This window comes from Homarus americanus, unplaced genomic scaffold (genome assembly GCF_018991925.1).
Source record: "Homarus americanus isolate GMGI-L3 unplaced genomic scaffold, GMGI_Hamer_2.0 scaffold48902, whole genome shotgun sequence".
Taxonomy (NCBI): domain Eukaryota; kingdom Metazoa; phylum Arthropoda; class Malacostraca; order Decapoda; family Nephropidae; genus Homarus; species Homarus americanus.
The window spans coordinates 100619-117500 of record NW_024753803.1 but is presented as its reverse complement, the minus strand read 5'-3'; positions in this window follow the sequence as shown (position 1 = coordinate 117500).

Below are 16882 nucleotides of genomic sequence, written 5' to 3'. Positions count from 1 at the left end.
GGAAGGAGGGTCGGTTCTACCATGACGTCCCGGCAGATTCCCTTCAACATATTTGCTGTGAGGTCCCTTACCTCGTCATGCCTCATGCACATGAAGCCCCCCTTCTTGCAGACCATGGCGTGATCGCCATCATAGGAAGAGCCACACACGCATTGGGAGGGCAAACCTTCTACTGGCCAACCGTACTACCATTCCTGCTATTACTCGACCTTTCAAATGGCATGAAGTAACGCCTTTATACCATACAAAATAAACAAAAATACTTAGCTAAGTCTCTGGTTAAGTTATAGCTCAAAGAGAAGTCAAGGTCGACCTCCAATCTGTGGTAAGTTGTATGAGTGATTGGTGGCCAAATTTTGTATTTGGGGACAAAAAGGCGACCTCTATCCCAGGTGTGTGAGAGGGGGGGGGGTAGTAGTAGTAATGGTGGTAGGTGATGGTGGTAGTAGTAATGGTGGTAGTGGTAATGGTGGTAGTGGTAATATTAATGGTGGTGTGTGTGTATGGGCGAGGGACCTTCAGTATTGCCTTCCCCAACTTGCCCATTAGACACCCGCTGTGACGTCTTCAAGTGAACGATCTCTCAGGAAGGGAGGGACGAGTTATTTTGATATCCCCCCCTCCCTCCCCCCTCAATTACCATCACCCACAGGAGCCTCCGACTTTTCTTGTTTCCTGCTTTTAAAACTTTCGGTGGACCTCAGCCAAATTCTTCCTAAAGTCGTCCTGGAAAAATCTGCTTAACACTGACGCCTTTATGGGAGATGCACACTATAGACCTACTGATTATATTAAGCCTATGGGGAACTAAATCAACGTAGAAATAATAATAATAATAATAATAATAATAATAATAATAATAATAAAAATAACATAATATATTAATAACAACAATAATAATAAAAATCAAAATATACCAATAACAAAAAATAACAACATGCATTTCGTTACACTCTTAAACCTGTGATCTGTAACATTATCTACAGGTCCCAGCGCTTCACTAATGACGTGTTGCATAAGGTTAACAGCCCTCCTATAAATCATGTCTTGAGATAACCTGGTATTTAAACAAGGTCACGGACGAACGGACAGACAGACAAAGGTAACAACTAACGCTGCCAATTATTCTCTGGCCAGTACAGGTATACGTACAGGTTAATTCATATATATGTTTGTTATTGTTCAGGTGAGAGAGAGAGAGGTTGTATTGTGTGAGGACAAACTAGTTCCCCCTTTTGTCGTGTACAGGTAGGCAGGTAGTGGCGGAACAACAGCGCCTGATTGGCCGATTCGGTAACCAATGAGAGGAGAAGCACCGTCACAACAAGGGTAGGGGTAGAGAGGGGATAGGTGAGGAAAGGGTGGGGAGGGGTTAGGTGGGGAGGGGATAGGTAGGGAGGGAAGGGAGGGAAGGATAAGGGTACAAATTTGATGAAAGTTGTAATTTGTTATTTGGTTTCTATCCCACAATTATGATTTTTTTTTATGGCTTCCCTAGTGACGTGGTTGTTTTGACAGCACCACGATCTCACATTGGTTAACAAATCGTCCAATTACACGCCGTCGTGCCGGAGTGAATGAATACCTGTTGTGTTGGTGTGTGACATGACAACAGGGGTTCAGTTATGAGGCAGGGTACAACTTTTTTTTTCCAGATACAGTAAATTCCTGTAATCTTGACACGACAGGTACAGTGTGTGTGTGTGTGTGTATGTATTTCGCCCCCAAAAAGTGAAAGTCGGACACGCGATACATACCCGAACACCCTGAAATTCCTGGGTCAAATATCCCCCTTCGCTAACAAGTCCACGAGGTACTGCGCTAACCTCCCACCCCCCACCTTCACCCCACAACCCCCCACCCACCACCTTCACCCCACAACCCCCACCTTCGCCTCCCACCCGTGACAGTCCCATAACCGGACAGAGAGAATTTCAGCGAAGGAAAATCACCACTGTCAGATGGCTTGACTATTACCGAACTCATCTGAGCTCTTGTGTGGAGGGGGAGGAAGGAGAGGAAGGGGGAGGGGAAGGGGGGGGAGAGGAAGGGGGATTGGAGGAGGGAAAAGGAAAGTAAGGGGGAACTGAGGAGGGAGGGCGGAGGGGGATAATGAGTGAGGAAAATTGGAGAGGAAGGAGGAGGAGGGAGAAGAAGAGGGATAATATGAGGGAGGAGAAGAAGGGAATGGGGAATGTAGGAGGGATGAGGGAGGCGGGGGGGGTTGAAGGACACCTGACCAGACTAGCCATTTGTAAATTCCTTCTATAGTCCTCACGCCTTCAGTTGGGGTGGACACACACACACACACACACACACACACACACACACACACACACACACACACACACACACACACACACACCTGAGGCAGCGTGACAAGGAGGCAGCGTGACAAGGAGGCAGTGACAAGGAGGCAGCGTGACAAGGAGGCAGCGTGACAAGGAGGCAGCGTGACAAGGGGCAGCGTGACAAGGGGCAGCGTGACAAGGAGGCAGCGTGACAAGGGCAGCGTGACAAGCAGCGTGACAAGGGGCAGCGTGACAAGGAGCGTGACAAGGAGGCACCGTGACAAGGAGGCAGCGTGACAAGGAGACAGCGTGACAAGGAGACAGTGACAAGGGGGCAGCGTGACAAGGGGCAGCGTGACAAGGAGGCAGCGTGACAAGGAGGCAGCGTGGGGGCAGCGTGACAAGGAGACAGCGTGACAAGGGGCAGCGTGACAAGGGGCAGCGTGACAAGGAGGCAGCGTGACAAGGGAGGCAACATGACAAGGAGGCAGCGTGACAAGGGGGCAGCGTGACAAGGGGGGCAGCGTGACAAGGGAGGCAGCAGTGACAAGGGGCAGCGTGACAAGGGGGCAGCGTGACAAGGGACAAGAGTGACAAGTGGCACAAGGGCAGTGACAAGGGGGCGTGACAAGGCGTGACAAGGGGGCAGCGTGACAAGGAGCGTGACAAGCGTGACAAGGGCAGGACAAGGCAGCGTGACAAGGAGGCAGCGTGACAAGGGGCAGACAAGGGCGTGACAAGGGGCAGCGTGACAAGGGGGGCAGCGTGACAAGGGGGCAGCGTGACAAGCAGCGTGACAAGGGGGCAGCGTGACAAGGGGCAGCGTGACAAGGAGGCAGCGTGACAAAGGGGCAGCGTGACAAGGGGCAGCGTGACAAGGGGCAGCGTGACAAGGGGCAGCGTGACAAGGAGGCAGCGTGACAAGGAGGCAGCGTGACAAGGGGGCAGCGTGACAAGGAGGCAGCGTGACAAGCAGCGTGACAAGCAGCGTGACAAGGCAGCCGTGACAAGTTGGAATATAATGAAGGAGTTACCTGAGTGCAAGTGTCAGTGAGTAAAAGTGAGTAAACGAGTGAGCCAGCGAGTGAGTTAGTGAGTGAGTGAGTGAGTTAATGAATGAATGAGTGAGAGAGCCAGCGAGTTAATGAATGAGTGAGTGAGAGAGCCAGCGAGTTAATGAATGAGTGAGTGAGAGAGCCAGCGAGTTAATGAATGAGTGAGTGAGTGAGCCAGCGAGTTAATGAGTGAGTGAGTGAGTCAGCGAGTTACTAGTGAGTGGTGAGTGAATCAACGAGTTAATGAATGAGTGAGTGAGTCAGCGAGTTAATGAATGAGTGAGTGAGAGAGCCAGCGAGTTAATTAGTGAGTGAGTGAGTGAGCCAGCGAGTTAATGAGTGAGTGAGTGAGTCAGCGAGTTAATGAATGAGTGAGTGAGAGAGCCAGCGAGTTAATTAGTGAGTGAGTGAGAGAGCCAGCGAGTTAATGAATGAGTGAGTGAGTGAGCCACCGAGTTAATGAATGAGTGAGTGAGTGAGCCAGCGAGTTAATTAGTGAGTGAGTGAATCAACGAGTTAATGAATGAGTGAGTGAGTCAGCGAGTTAATGAATGAGTGAGTGAGTGAATCAACGAGTTAATAAAAGAGTGAGTGAGTTAATGAATGAATGAGTGAGTGAGAGAGCCAGCGAGTTAATTAGTGAGTGAGTGAATCAACGAGTTAATAAAAGAGTGAGTGAGTGAATGGGTGAGTGAGTGAATTAACATTAACATTCAAGGGGCTGTTTGACTCCACTAAAACCGCTGAGTCACTATATGAGGGGTGAGGCTTATGGCAGGGGTTGGTGGAAGGGAGCCAAATAAAGACATGGGCTAAGTGTGGGTGGGCCATGGGTTAGCGTGGATCTTATGCGAGTGGGCTATGCGTGGGTGGGCCAGTTGTGGGTGGACCATACGTTGGTTGGCTATGTGTGGGTGGGTCATGGGTTAGCGTGGATCTTATGTGAGTGGGCTATGCGTGGGTGGGTCATGGGTTAACGTGGGCCAAGTGTGAGGTGAAAGGTGAAGGTGAACAAGGTAGAGGATGGGCGTGAGTCAGTTTCAGATTCAGGCGTGGCACCAGGGGGAGAAAATAGCTCCAATAAAAGCAGGTACAAATAAAGGCGTGGAACCTGTAAAAATAAAGGCGTGGGGCAGGTAGAGGAGGCGTGGCGGCGCGCCCTCCACCTCAATATTTGAAGGGAGCAACGAGTGACACAACCCGGGTGTTCCTGGCCCGGCCCTGTACCTGTACCTGCCTCTCACTGTACTGTATATATAGCTCTCTCTCTCTCTCTCTCTCTCTCTCATGCACTCCCCACACACCATCTCCACCCCCTCTCCCTCTCTCTCTCTCTCTCCCCTCTCTCACCACCTCTCTCTCTCTCCACACTCTCTCTTCTCACACCTCTCCTCACACACACATCTCTCTCTCTCCCTCTCTCTCTCTTTCCCTCCTTCCCCACTCTCTCTCTATCTCACCTCTCTCTCTCCCTCTCTCTTTTCACCCCCTCTCTCTCTCACACACCTATCTCTATCTCCCTCTCTCTCTCTCTCTCTCTCCACATACCATGGAGGAGTTCACGGCTTCCTGACAGAGCCCTGTCTGTATACACAGCCCAATGACCCTCTGTCTATCTGTCTGTCATGTCTGTCTGTCTGCTGTCTGTCTGTCTCAATCCCAAATATCTCTCTCTCTCTCTCTCTCTCTCTCTCTCGTGTGTGTGTCGTTTCTTTCTCACACATAAACACCTTCCACTTACAGCACCTACCACTTACAACACCTACCACTTACAACACCCATCAGTCACTTACAATACCCGTCAGTCACAACTACACTTACAACACCTACCACTTACAACACCCGTCAGTCACTACAACACCCGCCACTTACAACACCCATCAGTCACTTACAACACCCATCAGTCACTTACAACACCCGCCACTTCAACACCCATCAGTCACTTACAATACCCGTCAGTCACCTACAACACCTACCACTTACAACACCCATCAGTCACTTACAACACCCGCCACTTACAACACCCATCAGTCACTTACAATACCGTCAGTCACTTAAAACACCTACCACTTACAACACCCATCAGTCACTTACAACACCTGCCACTTACAACACCCATCAGTCACTTACAATACCGTCAGTCACTTACAACACTACTACAACACCTACCAAACACCCATCAGTCACTTACAATACCCGTCAGTCACTTACAACACCCACCACTACAACATCTACCACTTACAACACCCGTCAGTCACTTACAACACCCGCCACTTACAACACCCATCAGTCACTTACGCCACTTACAACACCCATCAGTCACTTACAATACCCGTCAGTCACTTACAACACCTACCACTTGCAATCTACCACTACAACACCATCAGTCACATAATACCCGTCAGTCACTTACAACACCAATTAATTTACAACATCTACCACTTACAACAATCTGGTCAGTCACTTACAACACCCGCCACTTACAACACCCATCAGTCACTTACAACACCTGCCTCATTAACACCCATCAGTCACTTACAATACCCGTCAGTCACTTACAACACCTACCACTTACAACACCCATCAGTCACTTACAACACCCGCCACTTACAACACCCAAGTCATCCTGGTATGTACTCAACAATTGTACTAAGTCACCCTGGTATGTACTCAACAATCGTACTAAGTCACCCTGGTATGTACTAAGTGTGATAAGTACATACTGTAAATGGTCATAGTACAACTTATACGTATTTACTTTTCTACACGCCTTCTACTTACAATTGATAGTATAAGTAAGAGGGACTTTTAGACACACTTATGGTGGTTTATGTGAGCAAGAAGCACTTTTAGACACACTTATGGTGGTTTATGTGAGCAAGAAGCACTTTTAGAACCTTATGGTGGTTTATGTGAGCAAGAAGCACTTTTAGACACACTTATGGTGGTTTATGTGACAGCACTTTTAGACACCTATGGTGGTTTATGTGAGCAAAGCACTTTAGACACACTTTATGGTTTATGTGAGCAAGAAGCACTTTTAGACACTATGGTGGTTTATGTGAGCAAGAAGCACTTAGAACACTTATGGTGGTTTATGTGAGCAAGAAGCACTTGAACACACTTATGGTGGTTTTTGAGCAAGAAGCACTTTTACACATATGGTGGTTTTGTGACAAGAAGCACTTACAAGACACACTATTTGGTTTATGTGAGCAAGAAGCACTTTTAGACACACTTATGGTGGTTTATGTGACAAGACTTTTACACACCTTATGTGGTGTTTATGGCAAGAAGCACTTTTAGACACACTTATGGTGGTTTATGGAAAGAAGCACTTTTTTATGGTGGTTTATGTGAGCAAGAAGCACTTTTAGACCATTATGGTGGTTTATGTGAGCAAGAAGCACTTTTAGACACACTTATGGTGGTTTACAGAAATAGGTCACATTTACGTCTACTTATGATCGTCAATGTAAGTAAGAAACACTTTTATACACTTATATTCCTGTTAAGTAGCTGAGTCGACGATGAGTGTTCCCTGCGTTACCAGTACATTAAGTAACACACAGTAACGTCAACAATGGGGTGGTGGTGGTGTGGTGATACCGCTCACACACCTAATTCAGTTGGGAGAGTGAAAGCAATCGAGTACAGTACCAGACACGTTTAGTATAAGTATGGGAGACTCTCAGTATGTAGTGAGGATAATGAGGATGAGATGGATAGATTCAACTAGCCATGGATAATAAGGATAATACGATAAAGGATATCTACCATTGAGATGGGGAACCTATGAATTGACGTGTCCTCCTACCCCTGGATAGATCAATCTACTCAGGAAAACTACACACACACACACACAACGTTCATCTGCCCATCACTAGTGCTTACCTGTGTTCACCTGTGAGGTAGATTAATCTCTTGGTGTGTGCACTGGACAGACTATAATTTAGAGTAAAATAATAACATGCGAAAGTATTTAACCAAGACCAAATTCTAATACAATATCTTTATAATTCACTTTGTTCTATAATACAATAGTTAATTACTATTTGATTTTGAATGTATGTGTGAATTAGTTGTCAAGTTTCGTAAGCGGTATTATTTTTTCGATATCTTGTTTGTATCTGTGATAATCTGAATATGTAGTTGTAATTGTTTTTGTGGTAATGAATGGTGTGAATGTTGATGGAAGGCAATTTTATCACTTGTCAATTGTTGTTATTCTTCCCTATTATACATTCAGGTGTTAAATTTAACTGTCATTGCTTTTATATATTATGTATAGAATTAATTCCTCAATAATAATTGTATATCTACATAATTAGCCTGAGTTTATTCATTACAATGCACGGTGTCCATACGCCATGAACAGCCGTGGTGTGTGACGATCCCTGACCCGGCCTGGTGTTCTTGGTGGCATTATATCATTGAGTGTATATATTTTATTTTCATTTTCATATCAAATGTTATATACAGATAATGGGTATCCCTTCCGCTTGGGTGATACAATTAAGACAACTAGCGTTAGTAGTGTATTCTCTATATGAAGTTCTTATACACATTGAGTGTGTCTTACCACTGTCATCGGCCCACTCGCCCATCGGGAGATCCCAGACCAGCAAAATAGTAAAATCTTGTCGCCCTTATGATATTTTGGTCGCCTCGGGCCACCGGGCGTATGATAGCACACTGTGTAATCATCAGTATTACCATTCCCTCACTTCTATCCCCACCACTACCATCACCGTCACCACTATCATCACCACCACCACCACCACCACCGTCACCACCTACCCACCATCACCGCCACCACTATCACCATCACCACCACCACCACTACCACCACCACCACCACCACCACCACCATCACCACCATTATCATTTGCTGGGGAAGGCTGTGGTGATTTCTAAACAATATGCAATTTTTTTTTTACGAAGCATTTGCAAATTTTCCGAGTCTTATTTTTAGAGGAGGGGGAGGCGTGAGTCTTATATATAAACAGGGGTCAGTGTCACCTTCTTTCATGCGGCCCCGCCATGATTAAAATCAACACTCTCCTCCTCCTCCCTCCTCCTCCTTCCTTCCTTTCCTTCCATACTCTTCTCTTCCCTCTCCCTTGTCTTCCTCTTCCAGTCTCTCCCTCCGTCCTTCCTCAAGTCTTTCCCTTCCTCCCCCTTGCTGACAGCTCATCAAGGAAGAAAAAATGACTTGATTCACCTTCCCCTTCACCTCATCCCTTCAGTCGTCCCCTCTTCCTCCTCTTTTCTTCTTCCTTAAATCATTTCCGTCAGTTTTTCCCTCCCTCTCCTCTGATTCTCCCCTTCACTACACTATCATCCTTATCCACCATCCTCACTTCCCTATTCCTCCTCCTTCCCCACTCTTCCCATCCCCTACCCCCCCCTTCCATCTCCGCACTTCCCCTTCCTTCTACCCCTGCCTCCATCTTCCCTCCCCCCACCCTCTCAGTCATCTTCAGTACGCTGGTAAGTTCTATATTTGGCGAATATCTGGGCTTGTCCAACACCTTACATGTTACGCCTTAATGGATCTCTCTCTCTCTTCTCTTCTCTCTCTCTCTCTCTCTCTCTCTCTCTCTCTCTCTCTCTCTCTTGCCAGTATTTGAAGAACAATTGTGCATACACTTTGCACTAATATACTGACACAAAGAGAAACCGTACAGAAAAATAATGGTTGTCCCTCATGTCACAACGATGGCTGGCCCAAGGACCACCTAGGCGTGAATTTGTTTAAGGTGTAGAAGCTGTTGCCAACACAACAACCACACCCTGAGTTAACGAGTTGCATGACCCAGTGTCAAGGAATAGTCGAAGAAGACCGGACAACTCGTCAACTGCACTGGCTAACCATTACCCCGGAATACGATCCGCAAATCGACTAACATCCAGGTTACCAATTATTGCTGGGTAGACACACCCTTTTTTGTGGTGTGTGTGTGTGTGTGTGTGTGTGTGTCTGTGTGTGTGTGTGTGTGTGTGAGGTCATTGTTGATTCACGGGGGCAACTGAAAGACATTACCACCCACCGTCCTCAATTCCTGAAGAAGCACAAATTTAGACACACACACACACACACACACACACACAAATTGATCTGAACATTGGTAGATAAACACACAGAGACAAACAATCACCTTCAGTACATACAGGAAGTCTTTGAGACATGACACACTTACCTCATAAAGATAACATCACCAAGGTCTCTCTCTCTCACACACAAAATCTATTTTATATATTATCTGTACTTTTGTTTTTCACCATTATGTAAGAGATCAGAAGAGACTAACAGGGAGATCAAGAGAAGAAAGTAAGAATATTATTGTCAGGACAGGACTCAAGTGGCGGAGGTGGACATCTTGTGAGAGAAGCGACCCTCCTCCCTTACCCCCTAGCCTCATCCTCTCCATCCCTCCTCCCCTAACCCACCCCTACCCTATCCTCCCTCCCCCACCCCTACCCTCATCCTCCCTTACCCCCCCACCTCATCCTCCTCCATCCCTCCCTCCCTTACCCCTCATCCTCATCCTCCTTACCCCCCCTCATCCTCCTCCCTCCCTCCTTACCCCCCTAGCCTCATCCTCCTCCATCCCTCCTCCCTCCCTAACCCACCCTACCCTTATCCTCCCTTACCCCCTACCCTCATCCTCCTCCATCCCTCCCTCCCTCCCCCTCATCCCTCCTCCCCTCTCCCTTCCTTCTCTCTCACTCACTCACTCCTTCCACCCCATCCTCCCCTCCTCCTCCCCTCCTTCTCCTCCCCTCCTCCATCTCCCTCCCCCTCCTGTACAATGAGTTGAAGCAGGGTCCTCGACTGATCCCACGAGATAGGAAAAATACCTGAAGAATATGAGAGGTTAAGGTGTGTGTGTGTGTGTGTGTGTGCGACGCATTACCTCCTCTTACCTCTCCTTCCTCCTCTCCCCCACTCACAACTTGGCTGATAATATGACCTAATACTAAGGCTGCCACTCCCACACCTATTAGGACACAGATATCCAAAAGCAATGAAAATATATAACACCATGAGGGTCAGAGCTTTCTAAAGTTCACCTATCAGAGCAGAGATAGCATACAACACAACATAAGATATCCAACCAATGAGGGTCACAGCATAGAATTCCACCAATCAATGAGGTCACAGCCACTGAGAATCACCAATCATCACGACCACTGAAAATCCCACCAATCACATCACGACCATTGAAAATCCACCAATCATATCACGACCACTGAGAGATCCACCAATCTGTCGACCACTGAAAATCCACCAATCCATCACACCTCCCATCTAACAAGCACGTGGACCAACCAATGAGAGGAGATTACTGAGTCGCAAAGCACCTTAGGTAATTTGGGATCACCTGAAGAACCGTCACCCCAGCCTGCTCCACCTGAAAGTCCATACTCTAGCCTGCTCACGGAAGAATCGTCACCATCACCTGAAGATTATGACCTGTCCACCTGAAATCATCACCCCAGCCTGCTCCACCTGAAGAATCGTCACCCCAGCCTGCTCCACCTGAAGAATCATCACCCCAGCCTGCTCCACCTGAAGAATCGTCACCCCAGCCTGCTCCACCTGGAAGAATCATCACCCCAGCCTGCTCCACCTGAAGAATCGTCACCCCAGCCTGCTCCACCTGAAGAATCGTCACCCAGCCTGCTCCACCTGAAGAATCGTCACCCCAGCCTGCCCACCTTGAAGAATCGTCACCCCTGACTGCTCTCACCTGAAGAATTTGTCACCCCAGCCTGCTCCACCTGAAGAATCATCACCCCAGCCTGCTCCACCTGAAGAATCATCACCCCAGCCTGCTCCACCTGAAGAATCGTCACCCCAGCCTGCTCCACCTGAAGAATCATCACCCCAGCCTGCTCCACCTGAAGAATCATCACCCCAGCTCTCCACCTGAAGAATCATTCACCCCAGCCTGCCCACCTAAAGAATCGTCACCCCAGCCTGCTCCACCTGAAGAATCATCACCCCAGCCTGCTCCACCTGAAGAATCATCACCCCAGCCTGCTCCACCCTGGAAGAATCATCACTTCAGCCTGCTCCACCTGAAGAATCATCACCCCAGCCTGCTCCACCTGGAAGAATCATCACCCCAGCCGTTCCACCTGAAGAATCACTCCAGCCTGCTCCACCTGAAGAATCATCACCCCAGCCTTGCTCCACCTGAAGAATCGTCACCCAGCCTGCTCCACCTGGAAGAATCATCACCCCAGCCTGCTCCACCTGAAGAATCGTCACCCAGCCTGTCCACCTGAAGAATCGTCACCCCAGCCTGCTCCACCTGAAGAATCATCACCCCAGCCTGCTCCACCTGAAGAATCGTCACCCCAGTTTGTCCCTGAAGAATCGTCACCCTGCCAAATCCCTGGGTGACAATTTCAGATCCTGCAATTTTCTCCAATAAATAACAGATGTAAGAGAATGTATCAACAAACCTAACTCACAAAAGATAACTAGAGGTAATGGGACCTTAATTGACGTGAGACTCGGGTGTAATTGAGTGCGTGGTTGTGTGTGACCCCGTTTACAGGCACGACCTGTAAGGCGGCCACCAGTCGTTAACTGTAAAGATGAACCCAAATATTAGTTTATCTCTGGAGACCTGAGGTGAGTGATAACGCCGAGTATTGACTGATAAGGGAGTTAGTTTCTCTTCTTCTCTCACACACACACACACACACACACACACACACAGTGATCTTGACTGTGCACCTACAGTGATTTACACACGCACGCACACACACACATGTACCTGTTACACTATAATTAACCTCCGACTCACCTGTGTGTCATCACCAAACATAAATCCTTTGATATATATATATATATATATATATATATATATATATATATATATATATATATATATATATATATATATATATATATACCACATATATATATAATTTATCATGAACTAAAATAACCTTCTGGTTTATATGAAAATTACGTGTTATAAATTTGCTCGCATCTAATACACAGAGCGGTGCACTGGCACAACACTTCCGGGTTGTCTGGTGCATCAGGGACATTAAATCTCTACACACACACAACACCACCACACCACACCACCACACCCCCACACCCCCACACAACACCCCACACAACACCCACACACCACACCACCAACCCCACACCACAACCACCACCACACCCACACAACACCACCCCACACCACCACACCCCACACCACCACACCACCCCACACCCACCACACCCCACCACCACACACCCACACCACACCCCACACCACACCACCACACCACCACACAACACCACCACACCACCCACACCCACCACCCCACACCACACCCCACACCACACCACACCACACAACACCACCACACCACCCCACACCACACCAACACACCCACCACCACACACCCACACCACACACCCCCACACCACACCACCACACCACCACACACACACCACCACACCACCACACACACCACCACACCCCCACACCCACACCCCACACCACACCACACCTCACCACACACCACACACACCCCACACAACACCACCACACCCCACACCACACCACCACACCCCACACCACACCACACCCCACACACCCCACACCACAACACCACCACACACACCACACCCCCACACCACACTCCACCACACACACACCACCACACCACCACACAACACCACTACACCAAACTCACAACAACCACACCCCACATAACACCACCACACCACACCACACACTCACCCCACAATTGCACACCACCCCACACCCCCCCCGCCTCCCACACATACTCTATAAACTTTATCTATAACAAGAAGAAAAACAGAGCTAAGGTCACTACATCAGGTTTGTTTACAGCTCTGTAAATCACAACATAACACTGAGTTGAGATATAAACACAGTCACCTGATACCCATGGGTGTGGGTACTGTTAACGAGGGTGTGGGTACTGTTAACGGGAACTGTTAACGGTGTGGGAATGTGTGTACTAAATGGAGTGGGTACTGTTAACGGGGTGTGGGTACTTACACTGGTGTGGGTACTGTAATAGGTGTGGATACTACACTGGGTACTGTTAACAGGGTGGGTATTGTTAACAGGGTGGGTACTGTTAACAGGGGGGTGTGATACTGTTAACGGGGTGGGTACTGTTAACAGGGGACTAACAGGGGGTACTAACAGGTACTATTAACGAGTGTGGGTACTGTTAACGGGGTGGGTACTGTTAACGGGGAGTGTGGGGTAAGTATTAACGGTACTAACGGGGGTGTAGTGTTTGATGTGGGTACCGCAACAGGGGTGGCACTGTTAAGGGGTGGGTACTGTTAACAGGTACTAACAGGTACTGTTAACAGGGGTGTGGGTACTAACGGGGTGATACACCTGGGGTGGGGTACTGTTAACTGGGTACTACAATAGGTACATGTTAAGGTGGGGTACTGTTAACAGGTGTGGGTACTGTTAGTACGGTGGAACGTGTATTAACGGTGGGTATTGTTAACGGGGTGGTTACTGTAAAAATGTTGAACAGGGGTACTGTTAATGGGGTACTGTTAACAGGTGTGGACTGTTAACAGGTGGGTACTACAGGGTGTAAGTATTAACGTGTGTGGGTACTGTTAACAGGGGTGTGGGTACTGTTAACAGGAGGCGTGGACACTGTTAACAAGGACCTTAGACTCTGTGATCAGATTTTACGGAGCATTATATACATACATACCATACATACATACATACATACATATATATATACATACTCTCCTTTCATCTCTAACACACATGTAGGCCTCTCTTCTCTCTCCAGGTGTGACGTGCGGAGGGTGATTACAGGAATACCAATCAACACATGTTTACCTGTGTATGTGTCACATGAGTGGACGTCTGGTGTGTGTGTGTGGTGTGTTTGCACTGATCCCATGTTTGTGTATGCAAGAGAAACACCAAGGAAGTGAGTTAGGGACAAGGAGGAGTTGAGGAAGGAGGGAGTTGAGGAAGGAGGTGGTTTGAGGAGGAGTGGAAGGAGGAGTCGAGGAAGGAGGGAGTCGAGGGAAGGAGGGGAGTCGAGGGAAGGAGGAGTCGAGGAAGGAGGGAGTCAAGGGAGGGAGAGGAAGGAGTCGAGGAAGGAGGGGAGGAAGGAGGGAGCGAGGGAGGAGGGAGGGAGGAGGAAGGAGGAGTCGGGGAAGGGAGGGAGTCGGGAAGGAGGAGTCGAGGGAAGGAGGAGTCGAGGGGGAGGAGTCGAGGGAAGGAGTCGAGGGAAGGAGGAGTCGGGAAGGAGTCGAGGGAAGGAGGAGTCGAGGGAGGGGAAGGAGGAGGTGAGGGGGAGGGAGGGAGTCGAGGAAGGAGGAGTCGAGGGAAGGAGGAGTCGGGAAGGAGGGTGCAGAGGGGGAGGGAGTCGAGGGAAGGAGAGTCGGGAAGGAAGGAGTCGAGGGAAGGAGGTGAGGGAAGGAGGGAAGGGAAGGAGGGAGGTCGAGGGAGGGAAGGAAGGAGGGGTGGGGAAGGAGGAGTGAGGAGGGAAGAAGGCGAGGAGTGGAAGGAGGGGGAAGGAGGGAGTCGAGGGAAGGAGGGAGTCGAGGGAAGGAGGGAGTCGAGGGAGGAAAGGAAGGAGTCGAGGGAAGGAGGGATTCGAGGGAAGGAGGGAGTCGAGGGAGAGAGAGAGGGTGTGTAGCTGACCCCTCCAACACACTGAAACTGATTGATAAATAACTTGACCCTTGTATATAAAAGATGAATAAACTGATGGTGTGTTTACCTTAGTCTCTCCTCTGAGGTGAATCACTTAATCCCGTTTTCTTTTTTTCAGTAATAATTTACATTTCTACTCAAGAAGAAAATATAAACTTGATTAAATAACCGACCCATCAAGTATATGGCATAAGTTTTAATGATGTTGGAAATTCTGATTAATGACTTTTTTTAATTAAGGTAATTGACTTTATTAGGATAATCGGTTCTCTTTCTACCTCTCCTCTCCTCCGGCAGGCACTAAGACCACCTACAGTAGGCGTGTATTAGGTGTAGAAGCTGTATGATCCAAGGTCAAGGAATAACCCAAGCAGATCGGACAACTTGTAAACTGCACTGGCTAACTAAAATATCCTGGCTCTTACCACACACAATGCAACACCCTTCTTCTCCACTAACACAACACCACCCCCTCCGCCAGATTCCCCACCCCTCCCCCACAACACCACCCCCTCCGCCACAACACCACCCCCTCTGCCACAACACTACCTCCGCCACAACACCACCCTCCCCCCACAACACCACTCCTCCGCCACAACACCACCCTCCCCCACATTCTGCAGCCCCTACCCCACAAACACCACCCCACACACAGGAACATCAGCCCACACAGCCCCCACACAGCTGTTGGGTCCCAGCTAAAAGAGGCACCTTACACAAAACGACTCGACCTATCTCCAATATTCTCGCTGACTCTAAACCCAAGCGTTGGTATATGGGTCAATTCCTCCACACACACCCCCCCCCGACAGACATATAGGAGGCAAAATTGACCTCTTCCTTCCCTCCCTCTTTCTGTCCCTAATTCCCTCTCTATCTCTCCCATCTTCCTTCCCTCCCTCTCTTCCATCCATCCTTCTCTCCCTCCCTCACGTGTGTGGATGGAACAGCAGCAAGGATTATGAGGTGAAGGTCAGGGGAGCGACGCACAAGAACCAAGAAGGACAACCGATTAGCCCTTACCCACCCACCAGCTCATCCACCCACCTATTCATCCACCCACCCATAAATACACAACTCACCCACCTAACACACCCACCCAACCACCCCACCTTCTCACCCACCCAATTTCAGCTCGTTAATGGACTGGTTGGCTCTTACAAACGATCTCCTCATCCACCTTCCACTACCTTGTAACTAACTCCTGAGCTGCCGTCTTTATCATCTACTACTACTACTACTACTACTACTACTACTACTACTACCTGAATCCCCAACACAATGACCATTATCCACCTCCCTCTACCATCACCTCCTCCCCTCCCCACCCCTCGCCATCACCATTCTCCACCTCCCCCTTCACCGCCACCACCAATTCCTTCCCCCCTCACCTCCCTCTACCACCAACAACCTCCCCCCTCCTCTTCTCACCCCCCCCTCACCTCTCTCCTCCATTACCACCTCCCCCTCATCCCCCTCCACCACCACCAACGCACTCTCCAACATTTTCCTCACCTCCAACAATCTCTCCCTCACTTTGATGGATATAAAGGAACTCAAGAGAGTATTTTTGCCATCAGGAGAATTGACTGGTTGTGAGTGACTGGTTGGGTGTGGAGGGAGTAATTGACTGGTTGTGAGTGACTGGTTGGGTGTGGAGGGAGTAACTGACTGGTTGTGAGTGACTGGTTGGGTGAGGAGGGAGTAACTGACTGGTTGTGAGCTGGGAGTGACTGTGAGATGACTGAGAGTTTGAGCTGAGAGTGGCTGGATCAGTGTGTGTAGACTGGTTAGGCGTCAGGGGATGGGTGGTATAATGAGGCCAACAGTC